Source organism: Gorilla gorilla, chromosome 7 (assembly GCF_029281585.2).
Source record: "Gorilla gorilla gorilla isolate KB3781 chromosome 7, NHGRI_mGorGor1-v2.1_pri, whole genome shotgun sequence".
Classification (NCBI taxonomy): Eukaryota; Metazoa; Chordata; class Mammalia; order Primates; family Hominidae; genus Gorilla; species Gorilla gorilla.
In genome coordinates this window covers 16,917,476-16,931,283 of record NC_073231.2, presented here as the reverse complement: position 1 = coordinate 16,931,283, position 13,808 = coordinate 16,917,476, and the positions used below count along the sequence as shown (strand labels likewise).

General features: G+C 37.5%; 1 long non-coding RNA gene across 1 annotated transcript in view; it reads left to right on the top strand.

Annotated features, from left to right (window-relative positions):
* The window catches only part of LOC109028009 (uncharacterized), a 46,002-nt gene that overhangs the window by 19,220 nt on the left and 12,974 nt on the right, over window positions 1-13,808 (top strand). Inside the window, exon 2 of the long non-coding RNA XR_002007061.3 lies at window positions 4,097-4,209. This is a non-coding gene — a long non-coding RNA (uncharacterized lncRNA). The remainder of the gene's footprint in view (window positions 1-4,096; window positions 4,210-13,808) is intronic.

Here is a 13,808-nt window from a genome sequence, read left to right as displayed (position 1 = left end):
CAGAAAGACAGGATAAGTGCTTAATTTTTTCACTAAAACATTTCAGAGTAAGTTGTTGGCATAATAGTAGCCTCTGGCCACTATCTTTTTCTTTCTTGTTTTTATAGTATCATGTGGACTCATGAATTCTTACTTATTCATTGGATTACAATCAATTACAGTCATTATTGTTTTGAATAGTCGTAAATTTGGACAGTTGGAGGCCCTTCAAACTCACTGTGTCCTTTTTCATTTGTTCTACTTTTATTTTGAAAAAATTTCAAACTCACAGCAATGTTGTGAATATAATACAAGACTCCTCATTTCCTCACCCAGTGGTTAACATTTTATGACATTTGATTTGTCATTCTCTCTTTCTTTGTTGCTTTTTTTCCCTTGAACCATTTGAGTAAATTGTAGTTACGAAACCTTATTAACTCTAAATACTTCAGCCTTTCCCCAAACCAAAGTATTCTTTTATATAACCATAAAACAGCCACCAAATCTGATAATAAATAGTATAATATTATCATCACCTCCCATCTGCTTCATTTGATTCTTCACTCAGAAAGAAACTTAGTGCTCAGATCTTGATGGAAAGAAGGCAGCCTGAAATGTTACAATATGCATGCTAAAACTGAAATATCTGTTTCCTATGACATGTTTGTAATTCTAGCAACTTTCTCTAGAACTGGGATATTATTTTACCAAATATTCTTAGATTAAGGTGTTACTGAGGAAGATAGTTGAGAGAAATCAGTCATAAATCTAGACCATTATTTTTGTTTTTCTCCAGCAAAATGCATTCTTTTTCCATGTAAAGATATGGAGAACCACAAATAGTTATCAAGATTTACTTAAGAGCAAGAGTTAAAAAAGAAGATCTCTAAGCAAATACTTGGCCTTGCTGACTTTAAAACAGCTTTTAGTGTACTTTTTTTATTTTTAGAGCTTCAAGTTTAATTAATACTTACATTAAGTTTTCAGCTATTATAAATGGCGCCACATCTTGGACTGTGCACAGAATAGCTGATTTGCAAACACTGGAAGTCTGGATGTTGGAAGTCTTCAAAAAAAGTCTTTAGCTCTCTGAGGTCTAAAAAAAAATCTGAATATTGGGCTTGTTTTATCCTTTGACCTTAATGACAATTTTATTTTGTTTTATACCAACACACGCTGCTTTAGAAAAGGTTATTTTATTTAGTTTTTGAAAACTGTATTTTAAAATTTGAACTATGAGGTGGTTTGATTACTTATTAACATATTCTTTTGAAATTCTTAAATTACAACCCATGCATATATTACATTATTGTGAAATATTATGGTGATTGCTTCCTAATTCAAATACTTCGTTTGTAAATAAAATAGTTACACGCCACAGATTCTAGGGCTATCCCATGTAAAACCCCTCACATGATTTTAAGTACTAGACATGCAGTTAAAACTTAAGATTTAGGGATTTCTTCTTTTTGTGGCCAGAAAGCATTTTGCCTTCTGTTTTTAGTTGCCATAACAGGAGTAATATGGTTTGGCTCTGTGTCCCAACCCAAATCTCATCTTGTAGCTCCCATAATTTCCACTTGTTGTGGAAGGGACCAGTGGGAGATGATTGAATCATGGGGTTGGGTATTTCCTGTGCTGTTCTCGTGATACTGAATGGGTCTCAGGAGATCTGAAGGTTTTATAAACAGGAGTTTCTCTGCACACGCTCTCTCTCTTTGCCTGAAGCCACCCACCTAAGATGTGACTTGCTCCTCCTTGCCTTCTGCCATGATTGTGAGGCCTCCCCAGTCATGTGGAACCATAAGTCCAGTAAAACTCTTTTTTTTTTGAGCAGAGCAGAATCTTGCTCTGTCACCCAGGCTGGAGTGCAGTGGCGCGATCTCGGCTCACTGCATGCTCCGCCTGCTGGGTTCACGCCATTTTCCTGCCTCAGTCTCCTGAGTAGCTGGGACTACAGGCACCCGCCACCACACCCTAATTTTTTTGTATTTTTAGTAGAAACAGAGTTTCACCATGTTAGCCAGGATGGTCTCGATTTCCTGACCTCGTGATCCACCCGCCTCGGCCTCCCAAAGTGCTGGGATTACAGGCGTGAGCCACCGCACCCGGCCAAACTCTTTCTTTTGTAAATTGCCCAGTTTTGGGTATGTCTTTATCAGCAGCATGAAAACAGACTAATACGAAGAGTATACCAAAATCTTGGAGTATCCCATCTTCCCCTGTACGTTTCTTTACTCCATGTCCTTACCCAAAGATCATAAACATAATCGCATCCACCACAATTCTTTACATGCAAGAAGAAACTGCCCTGCTGGCTTCTTTTCAGGAGACTTTCTCTTGAGCAGCATGAGCTCAAGTGAGTTTACCCTTACATGCATAATTCGTCCCCTAAATCTCCAGTCCCCTACACTCCCAGGGAGAATGGGAGAGACACGGCTCTTTTCCTATGATGTACTCGCTGCAGTACTTTTAATGTAAGTTGGCTGTTAGCTTTTTATCTTCTGGTCTATAGGTCATTAAACATTTTATAACCATTCCCAGTCTCAGGACTGCCAGATAATTTTTCTATCTGAGGTGTAAGATGAGCCAAATTTTTCTTCCTTTATAAATATTTTAAAATATATTTGAATTCACACAAAGACATAGCAAACGATATCTTTAATATAGAGTACAAATACTTCCTCAACATATATTATATACATATTACTTAGCAATATAATTTATTTGGACTTGAGGAATGAGGAAACCAGTTTAAGTCTCTGTTTAAAAAGACTTGTTGGGCCAGTGCGGTGGTTCATGCTTGTAATCCTAGCAGTTTGAGTGGCAGAGCGGGGAGGATCACTTGAGTTCAGGAGTTGGAGACCAGCCTGGGCAACATGGGGAGAACATTGGGCAATGCAGCTCAGGAGGCTGGGATTACTCAGGGGGCTGAGGTAGGAGGATCACTTGAGCTCAGGAGGTTGAGGCTGCAGTGACCTGTGATCATGCCACTGCACTCCAGCCTGGGCAACAGACACCTTATCTCAAAAAAATAAATAAAAAGTCTTGTTATGTGTTCCTCTGTAAGTCCTATTTTTTGCAAAAGACGTTGGCCCATTAAGAAAACATTCCATCTAAACCCTAAGTAATAATCTCAAGTCATTGCTCAAGATAAATGATGCTTCACATCTCGTGAAATGTATTTGTTTTGATAGCAGACCCATGGATCACATGCTGTTTATAACGCTTGGTAGACTGCAGAAGAGAGTGATATACAGGCAATATGACCCATGTAACCACAGAGGAGAATTGGTCTTTTCTCATCTGCACACATATGACCCAACCATGCTGTCTTGCACGTATTCTAGCTTGCACTTCTTTACTTCCTGGATGAAACAATGATTACTTTTACTTATTTATGACATCCTATCTCCAAAAAGAATCTAAAGCAGCTTGCAAAGTTGATTAATAGCCGTTGGAAAAATAGAGCCCAGGGCCAAAGTTGGGTTTATCAGGAAGAAATTTACACCACACTAAGCATAACAGTTGATCAATGCCAGGAGTGAGCTAAAAATTGCATGGGAAGACTTATTGATGCTCATTATGTAATTTTTTAGCAGTGCAAATACAAATGCACTGTAAAATCTGCAAAATATAGCAGGTTAATCAATCTAGACCATTTGCAATTATGAAAATGTTGTTGACAGCTTCAAAAATAAAGGTCATTTGTGTAACAAAATATACAAAGCTTGTCTTTGAATAAGAGCCACTCCTTACCCGAATAGAAATTAGGTCCAACTACAAACAAAATTTTCCCATAAAGGAAAATGTGAGATTTGCTGATTTGTTTTTCTCTGCCAGCCTAAAGAATGATGATGCCAGGAAGAATTTTTTTGGAACATGTATACAAACAGGCAAAGATCCCCCTGAAATAAGGCCTAGAACTTTGGCATCGTACAGTATTTCCCAACGTAGAATCTTTTATTATGAGGGCATTGAGCTGTTTTGAATTTTTTTCAGAAGGCATATTTTAAAATACATCTCAAATCTGAACATCCTAGTCCAGTCTCCACCATTTCTTACTTGGACTATTGCAGTAGTTTTTCAGTTGTTCTTTTTTCTTCCATGCTTTCAGCACTACTGGCAAGCAAAGTGTTCACTGATGAATGAACAATTACATTTACCCACAGACTGAAATATGATGTTATTTTGTTTTGACTGAAATTCCAACTCAGTGTGAGAACACTGGTAAGTTCATATAAATCAAAAGTTCTAATTGGAAGTCATTTATATGAGTGTATCATTACCTTTTTCCCCTAAGAATTCTTTTAGACTTTTTTTTAATGACTGCCTTGAAATTTTAGTACAATAGATGCACTGTGCTTTATGTATAAAAGAGTAAGATGGGCCCAGCACAGTGGCTCACGTTTGTAATCCCAGCACTTTGGGAGGTCGAGGCAGGTGGATCGCCTGAGGTCAGGAGTTCGAGACCAGCCTGGCCAACATAATGAAACCCCATCTCTACTAAAAATCCAAGAAATCAGCTGGGCCTGGTTGTGGGCACCTGTAATTCCAGCTACTAGGGAGGCTGAGGCAGGAGAATGGCTTGAACCCGGGAGGCGGAGATTGCAGTGAGCCGAGATCACGCCTTTGCAGTCCAGCCCGGGCAACAAGAGTGAAACTCAGTCTCAAAAAAAAAAAAAAAAAAAGAGTAAGATGTATTTACTTATACCACAAGAACCAATTTTTGCTTCCATTGAGAATACATGATCTATTAAGTAAAATGGGAAAAACTAATGTATTACTTAGCATACTATAGTTAGTCTCATGGAGAAAATCTTCCTAAATATGGGGTCCATAGGAGAAAAATAGTGGTCCTAAGTGATTTTTTATTAAAGTCAAGAACCAGATAAATAGCTGTTAACTCTGTCATCTTTCTGGGCTATGTCTTCTTAAAGCCAGTTGTATTCCTTCTTCCATATGGTTGAGAAACTATGGAAAATACAGGAAATATACTGCACACAGAGCCCCTGCCTGTAGTTCCTGTCTAGCTTGCTGGCTATATTGGTTGAGTATATGACTGCTATCTGTACCTCTTTACAATTCATAAGACATTCAGGGCTTTGTGGCTTTTTCTCCTGTCTCCTACATGAAGGGGCTCAGACCACAAGCAGGCAAAAAGTAAGTAATCAAAGGCAATAATAAAACAACACAGAACGAAACTATAAGAAGATACAAGGCAAGGCAGTATATAATTAAGGGTCAGGTGACTAATCCAAGAGTTAATGATTTTCAAAGTGCATCTTGTGGAACCTCCAGAGAGGCATCCCAGAGGCTGTCACAAAGAAGGGTCCAAATTTAGGTCCGGGAGTAGGGTTTGTCAAGATGTAAGACTTAAGGTCTCCCACCATCACTCAACCAGAACCCTTCACTTTCATACATTTCTTGTGTTGGCATTTTGCATGTTTTCTTTAAAGAGCAATGTAATGATTTAGTCTGTTCTGTGAAGTTTTTTCTATGTTTGAACTGATTGAATTTAGAAAATTGTTTTCAGAGATATGATTTTTTTTAATATTGGCACACTTAATATTAAAACTATTTGATCAGAAGATACTTAAATGTCAGAATCGACCACTGTTGTGAGAATCCAAAGATAATACCAGTGCTCTGAGGATACTCACTGTGCTAGTCTTTATGGCAATTGTTTCCAAATGTTAGTATTTATCAGAATCACCTGGAGGCCTTGTTGAAACAAGGATTCTGATTCAATAGGCCTGGGTGGGGCAATTTGCTTTTTACTAGGTGGTAAGACTTGGCACCAACATAAATAAAAATGGTTTAAAATCACCACAAAAGAAGCCCAAAAGAATTTTTTTCTAAATACTCAAGATTTATCTTCTACACCTGGGGATCCCTCTTGCTTACTTTCGTTTTAGCCATGGTATTAAAATTAAAATACAGGTGCCATATAAGCATCAATAACTAATTTTGAGTTTGTAGGTTCTGTCATATGGTCAATTCCTATTAAGAATCAAAAGACTATGAATGTCTAATAGAGCTGCAAATAGTTCTCTTCCCTATACCACTTTTTTTTTTTTTTTTGAGACAGAGCCTTGCTCTGTTGCCCAGGCTGGAGTGCAGTGTACAATTTCAGCTCACTGCAAACTCTACCTCCTGGGCTCAAGCCGTCCTCCCACCTTAGTCTCCCAAGTAGCTGGGCTACAGGGGCATGCCACCTATACCTGGCTAATTTTTGTATTTTTTGTAGAGACAGGGTTTCACCATGTTGCCCAGGCTGCCCTTGAACTCCTGTGCTCAAGCAATCCTCCCACCTTGGCCCCCCCAAATTGCTAGGATTACAGGTGTGAGCCACTGAGCCCAGCATCATATACCACTTTTTGCAAGAATATAAAAGGCAGAACAATACCACCCTATGTGATTAAGACAGTTGACTAGAGGTGTCCAGCACTAATCTCCTCTTCAAAGAAGGACCAAAATGGTGAGTACAGTATGTTGAATAGAGTATGTAAGGGAGAACACTAGAATTCAGCAGGGAAGTGACAGGGACCCTCTGAGGAGGGAAACTCAAGATGATAGCCTAGAGAGGGCAGCAAAGCAGCTGGCCAGAGCCAGGAGGGGTTACCCATTGTGAGGATTCCCTTTGCAAGAGATCTCCAACAGTCCACATTCCCATAACACACACCTGCAATCGTAGTGACAGGAAAGCCACTCGGGCCTCAAAAGCCCAGTACTTAGTAAAGGGAGCTGCTTTGAGTCCATGTGATTACATTGTCCTGAAGAGGGAATTCACACTGGGTTCCACTCACCCTACAGAACACAGGCTGCTGCCACATGACACCATTTTAAGAATGGAACAAACACCAGGCTACATCCTTCCCTGGGGTCCAAGAACCCCTACATTTCCACATCCCTGAGGCCCAGCCAACATTCCCCTCGTATCCACTTAGAGGGCTGCAGCATCATGACACCAGCTGGACCCAGCAGTGTGGCTGCATGCCAGAGACCCAAGCCCACACAGTGCCCTACACTCTGGGAAACAGGTGGTCTTGCATATTAGGGAGGCTGCCCCTAGGATTTATGGAGCTGAAGCTTGTACTCCCCAAAGCCTGAGAATCACCTGCCAGGGGCTGCCACCACCAACAATTACCTTGCCACCTCCAGCAGCAGGGCTGCCACAGACCCGAGTGTGCCTCCGAGAGACTCAAAAGCCAATCCACCACTGGCACTTGCACGTGCTGCTAATGGACCCTGGAAGTGATCCTTACCAGGGCTCACTGCTGCCATAGTCTGTGCTCATGTGCACAATCCAGGGTCCTGAGAACCAGCCCATCTAGCACCCAGGCTCCAGAAAAGTCTCACCACAGCCTTCATAAACAACTGTAACCTAAGCTACTAAGAAACTCACAGAAACCACTGACAATGATACAGTCAAAGAAATCATATAGGAACTACACTATGCTACCCACTGCAACCAAACCTAATGTGCTCTACCCAACTGACAGTATAGATATATCTGCAGGAAAAAGTCTTTCACTATGAAAACTACTGCATAAAACTGGAAGAAGTGACTATTACACCAGATGTGTAGATATCAGTGTATGCACACAAAAAACATGAACAAGCCAGGAACATGACACCACCAAAGGAACATAGTAATTATCCAGTGACAGATCCTAAAGAAAAAAAACATAAAATTCTTAAAAAGAATTTCAAAATATTATTAATATAGTTGTATTAATAATAAAATAGTATTGATGTTAATGAAAATATTAATGAATTGATAGATAATATTAATGATTAAAATATTATTTTCTTAAGGAAACAGTGAGGCATAAGAATACAAACAAAACAAAGAAATTTTAAAAAAGAATTCATGACGGGAATGGAAAAGTTCGAAGAGATAGTGTATTAGTCCATTCTTGTGCTGCTACAAAGAAATACCTGAGACTGGGTAATTGATAAAGAAAAGAAATTTAATTGGCTCACAGCTCCACAGGCTGTATAGGATACATAATGGTGGCATCTGCTTGGCCTTTGGGGAGGCCTCAGGAAACTTACAAATATGGCAGAAGGCAGAGGGGGAGCAAGCACTTCGCATGTCTGGAGCAGGAGGAAGAAAGAGGGGGAGATACTACACACTTTTAAAGAACCAGATCTTGTGATAACCCACTCTCATCATGACAATACCAAAGGGGATGGTGTTAAACCATGAGAAACTGTCCCCATGATCCAATCACCTCCCACCAGGCCAACCTCTAGCATGGGGGATTATAGTTTGACATGAGATTTGGGTAAGGACACAGATCCAAACCATATCAGATAGATATTATTAAAAAGAACCAAACAGAAATCCTAGAACTGAAGAATTCAATGATAAAATAAAAAATATAATTGAATGCTTCAGTATTAAACTAGATCAAGCAGAAGAAAGAATTTCTGTACTTGAAGACAGGTCTTTTAAAATAACCCAGTCAAACAAATAAACAAAAAGAATAAAAAGGAATAAAGAAAGCCTATGTGACATATAGGACAACATCAAGGGAACAAATATTCAAATTATGAGTGCTCCAGAAGTAGAAAAGATGAGAAAAGGCATAAAAAGCCTATTTAATTAAAAAATAGCAGAAAACTTCTGAAGTCTTGGAAGAGTTATAGAAATGCAGATAGAGGAAGTTTAAACATTCCCAAATAGATTTAACCCAAAAATGTCATCTCCAAGGCACATTATTGTCAAATTGTCAAACGTTAAAAAGTAAAGAGAGAATTCTAAAAATAGCAAGAAAAAAAGCATCAAGTCACACATAAGGGAATCCCCATCAGACTAATATCAGATTTCTCAGCAGAAACCTTACAGGCCAGAGAAAATGGGATGATAGACTCAAAGTGCTGAAAGAAGAAAACTGCTAGTCAAGAACACTAAACTGAGCAAAGCTATAATTCAGGAATAAAGCTACAAATCAAGTCTTTCCCAGAGAAGCAAAATGTGAGGGAATTTATCACCACTAGACTAGTCCTATAACAAATGCGTAAGGAAGTCGTACAAACAGAAGCTAAAAGATGGTATCTACCATCAAAAAAAAAAAAAAAATGTGAAAGCGTAAAACTCACTGGTAGAACAGATACACAAGTGAGAAGGAGAAAGGAATAAAAGGTTATCACTACAGAAAACCACCAAATTGCAAAGATAAACAAGAGAGGAAAAAGGCCACAAAGGATATATGAGACAATCAGAAATCAACTAACCAAATAAAAGGAGTAAGTCCTCACCTATCAATAACAATCATGAATGTAAACCATTTAAATCTCCTATTTAAGAGATACAGACTCACTGAATGGATTTAAAAACGGAAGACCCACCTATATACAAGAAATGCACTTCACCTGTAAAGACACACACAGACTGAAAGTAAAGGGTTAGAAAAAGGTATTCCACACAAACGGAAATCAAAAGTGTGTGGGAGCACCTAAACTTATATCAGACTAAATAGACTATAAGTCAAAAAAATAAATAGAAAGAGACAAAGAAGATCATTAAGTTATGATAAAGGGATCAATTCAGCAAGAGGATATAACAATTGTAAATGAATATGCACCCAACACAGGATCACCTACATATTAAAAGCAAACATTATTAGAGATAAAGAGAGATACTTACCAATACAATAATAGTTGGGGACTTTAATATCCCACTTTCATCATTGAACAGATCATGTAAGCAGAAAATCGATCAAGAAACATAGAATTAAACTGCACTATAGACTAAATGACCAAACAGACGTCTACAGAACATTGTATCCAACAGTTATAGAATATGCATTCTTCTCATCAGCACATGAAACATTCTCTAGGATGGATCATATTTTATGCCACAAAACAAATCTCAACAAATATAAAAAATAGAAATCCTATCAAATTTAGGAAATTTCAGAAAAAAATTGATAAATTCCTGGACAGACATAACCTACCAAGACAGAACTAGGAAGAAACAGAAAACCTGAACACACCAATAACAGACCAAAGTAACAAGGTTGAATCAGTAGTAAAATGCCTCCTAACAAAGAAAAGCCCAGGAGCAGATGGCTTTACTGCTAAATTCTACCAAACATTTAAAGAAGAATTAGCAACAATTCTTTTCAAACTATTTCAAAAAATTGAAGAAGAGGGAATTCTTCCTAACTCATTTTATGAGGCCACCACTACCCTGATAACAAAACCAGACCAGGACACAACAAATAAAGAAAACATAGATGCAAAAATCCTCAACAAAATACTGACAATCTGAACCTAACAACACAATGAGATTATACATCATGACCCAGTAGGATTTATCCCAGTGATGCGAAGATGGTTCAACAAATGCAAATCAGTACTTGTAATTCTACACATCAACAGAATAAAGGACAAAAAATATATGATAATCTCAATAAATGCAGAAAAATAATTTGATAAAATTCAACATCTTTCATGATAAAAACTCTACAAACATTATGTATAGAAGGAACATACCTCAATAAAATAAAGGCTGTATATGACAAACTCACAGCTACTATACTGAATACAGAAAGGCTGAAAGCCTTTCCTCTAAGAACTAGGGCAAGACAAAATTGCCTTTCACTGCTGTTATTCAACATGGTACTGTAAGTCCTAGCCACGGCACTTAGGCAAAAAAAAAAAAAAAAAAAAAAAAAAAAAAAAAAAGTACATAAAGGGCATCCAGATTGAAAAAGAGGAAGTAAAATTGTCCTTCTTTGCAGACAACGTGATCTTATATATAGGAAAACCTAAGACGCCACCAAAAAACTCTTAGAACTGTTAGAAAAATCTAGTAAAGATGCAGGCTGCAAAGTCAGCATGCAAAGATTAGCAACAATTCTACACACTAAGAATGAACTGGCTGAAAAGTAAATTAAGAAAGCAATCTCATTTATGACGAGAAAAGTAAAATGCCTAGGAATAAATGTGAAATATATCTACAATGAAAACTGTGAGACACTGATAAAGAAATTGAAGAGGATACATACACAAAAACGGAAAGACATACCATAATCATGGATTGGAAGAGTTAGTACTGTTAAAATGACCATACTATCCAAAGCAATCTACAGATTCAGTGGAATCCCAATCAAAACACTAATGACATTTTTCACCAAAATAGAAAAAAATCCTAAAATTTGTATGGAATCACACACACATGCGTGTGCACACACACACACACACACACACACACACACACACACACACCCTAAATAGCCAAAGCAATCCTTTGCAAAAAGAACAAGGCTGAAGGCATCATACTGTCTGACTTCAAAATACATACGAAACTATAGTAACCAAAAGAGCATGGTATTGATATAAAAAAACAGACACATAGACCAATGGAATAGAATAGAGAACATAAACATAAATGTATGCAGTTACAGCCAATACATTTTCATCAAAGGTGGCAAGAACTTACATTGGATGAAGGACACCCTGTCAATACATAGTGCTGGAAAAAATGAATATCTATATGCAGAAGAATAAAACTAGACCCCTATATCTCACCACATACAAAAATCAACTCAAAATGGATTAACGACTAATGCAGAAGACCCAAACCTGTAAGACCACTAGAAGAAAACATAAAGGAAATGCTTCAGGACATTGCAAGATTTTACGGGTAAGACTTAAAACAAACAGGCATCAAAAACAAACAAAAGAAGACAAATGAGACTATATAAAACCCAAAAGCTTCTGCACAGCAGAGGAAACAATCAGTAGAGTGAAGAGACAACCTACAGAATGGGAGAAAATATTCAGAAACTAGTCATCTAACGAGGGACTAATATCCAGAATGTACAAGAAACTTAAAAAAAAGGTAAAAAACCCCACAGAAAACAAATAATCCAATTTAAAAATAGGTAAAGGAGCTGAATATATTAATATATATATACACGTATATATACACATATATATACGTATATGTGTATATATACGTATATATATGTGTATATATATGTATACATATATATGTATATATATATATTTTGAGATGGAGTCTTGCTCTGTCGCCCAGGCTGGAGTGCATTGGCACAATCTCCACTTACCACAACTTCCGCTTCCTGGGTTCAAGCGATTCTACTGCCTCAGCCTCCGGAGTAGCTGGGATTATAGGTACGAGATATTTTTCAAAAGAAGACATACAAACAGCCAACAAATATGTGAAAAAAAATGCTCAACATCACCAATCTTCAGGGAAATGCAAATCAAAATCATACCCATATATCATCTTACCCCAGTTAGAATGGCTATAATCAAAAAGACAAAAAATAACAAATGCTGGCAAGGATGCAGAGAAAAGGGAATTCATACACTGTTGGTGGGAATGTAAATTAGTATAGCCATTATGGAAAACAGTATGGAGGTTTTTCAAAAAACTGAAAATAGGACAACCATAGAATCCAGTGTTCTCACTGCTGGGAATTAATCTAAAGGAAAGGAAACCTCTATATCGAAGGGAAAACTTTATTCCCATGATTTTTTGCAGCGCTCTTCACCATAGCCAGGATATGGAATCAACCTAAATGTCCGTCAAAAGATGAAAGGATAAATGTGGAATATATACACAATGAAATACTATTCAGCCATAAAAAACAATGAAATTTTGTTATTTGCGGTAACATGGATGAGCCTGGAGGATATCATGTTAAGTGAAATACGTCAGGCACAGAAAAATAAACACCCCATGTTCTCACTCATATACGAGAGCCAAGAAATACTGAGCTTATAAAAGTGGAAAGAAGAATTGTAGTCATTAGAAGCTGGGAATGATAGGAGGAGGGAGAGGATAGGGAAAGAGGTTAATGAATACAAAGTTACATTGTACTGCTAGATAGGAGAAATAAGTTCTAGTATTCTGTAGCACTGTTGGGCAAATATGGTTAACAATAATTTAGTTCATGTTTTCAAAAAGCTAGAAGAGAGGATTTTAAATGTCCATAACACAAACAAATGATGAACGTTGGAGGTGTTTGTTATTTTTATCTTTATACATTTCATCATTACACATTGTATACATGTATCAAAATATCACTCTGTATTCCATAAATATGTACAATTGTGTGTCAACTGAAAATCAAAGGAAAAAATAGGCCGGGCACAGAGGCTCACGCCTGTAATCCCAGCACTTTGGGAGATCAAGGCGAGTGGATCACCTGAGGTCAGAAGTTTGAGACCAGCCTGGCCAACATGACGAAACCCCATCTCTACTAAAAATACAAAAATTAGCCAGGCATGGTAGCAGGCGCCTGTAATTCCAGCTACTCAGGAGGCTGAGGCAGGAGAATCACTTAAACCTGGGAGGTGGAGGTTGCAGTGACATGAGATCGAGCCACTGCACTCCAACCTGGGCAACAGAGCAGGACTCCATCTCAAAAACAAAAACAAAAAAGGAAAAAATAAAGCCAATACTATACTATAAAATAACACATCTGTCTTTCATTACTCCTTATTTTTTATGCTGCTATAATTTCCTTCATGACATTGTTACCAAATGTTATTGCATATACTTGTATTTGTTTATCTTCTATCTTTCCCTCTCTCTATAGTGAGAGGAGGGCGGGAACTTGGTTTTGTTCACTGTTGTATCTCCAGTGTATAAACAGTGCCTACCAGTTAGCACACACTCTATAAATATGTGCTAAGTTAAAAAAAAAGACTAATTTTGGTATTACTTTACTTGAATTTCTCATAAAATATTATGGAAGGCATTAATATTTTTAAAAATATATCATTTATGATTTGTTTTTCTGAGTATAAAATAAATTCATGTTAGAAATGGAAAGATT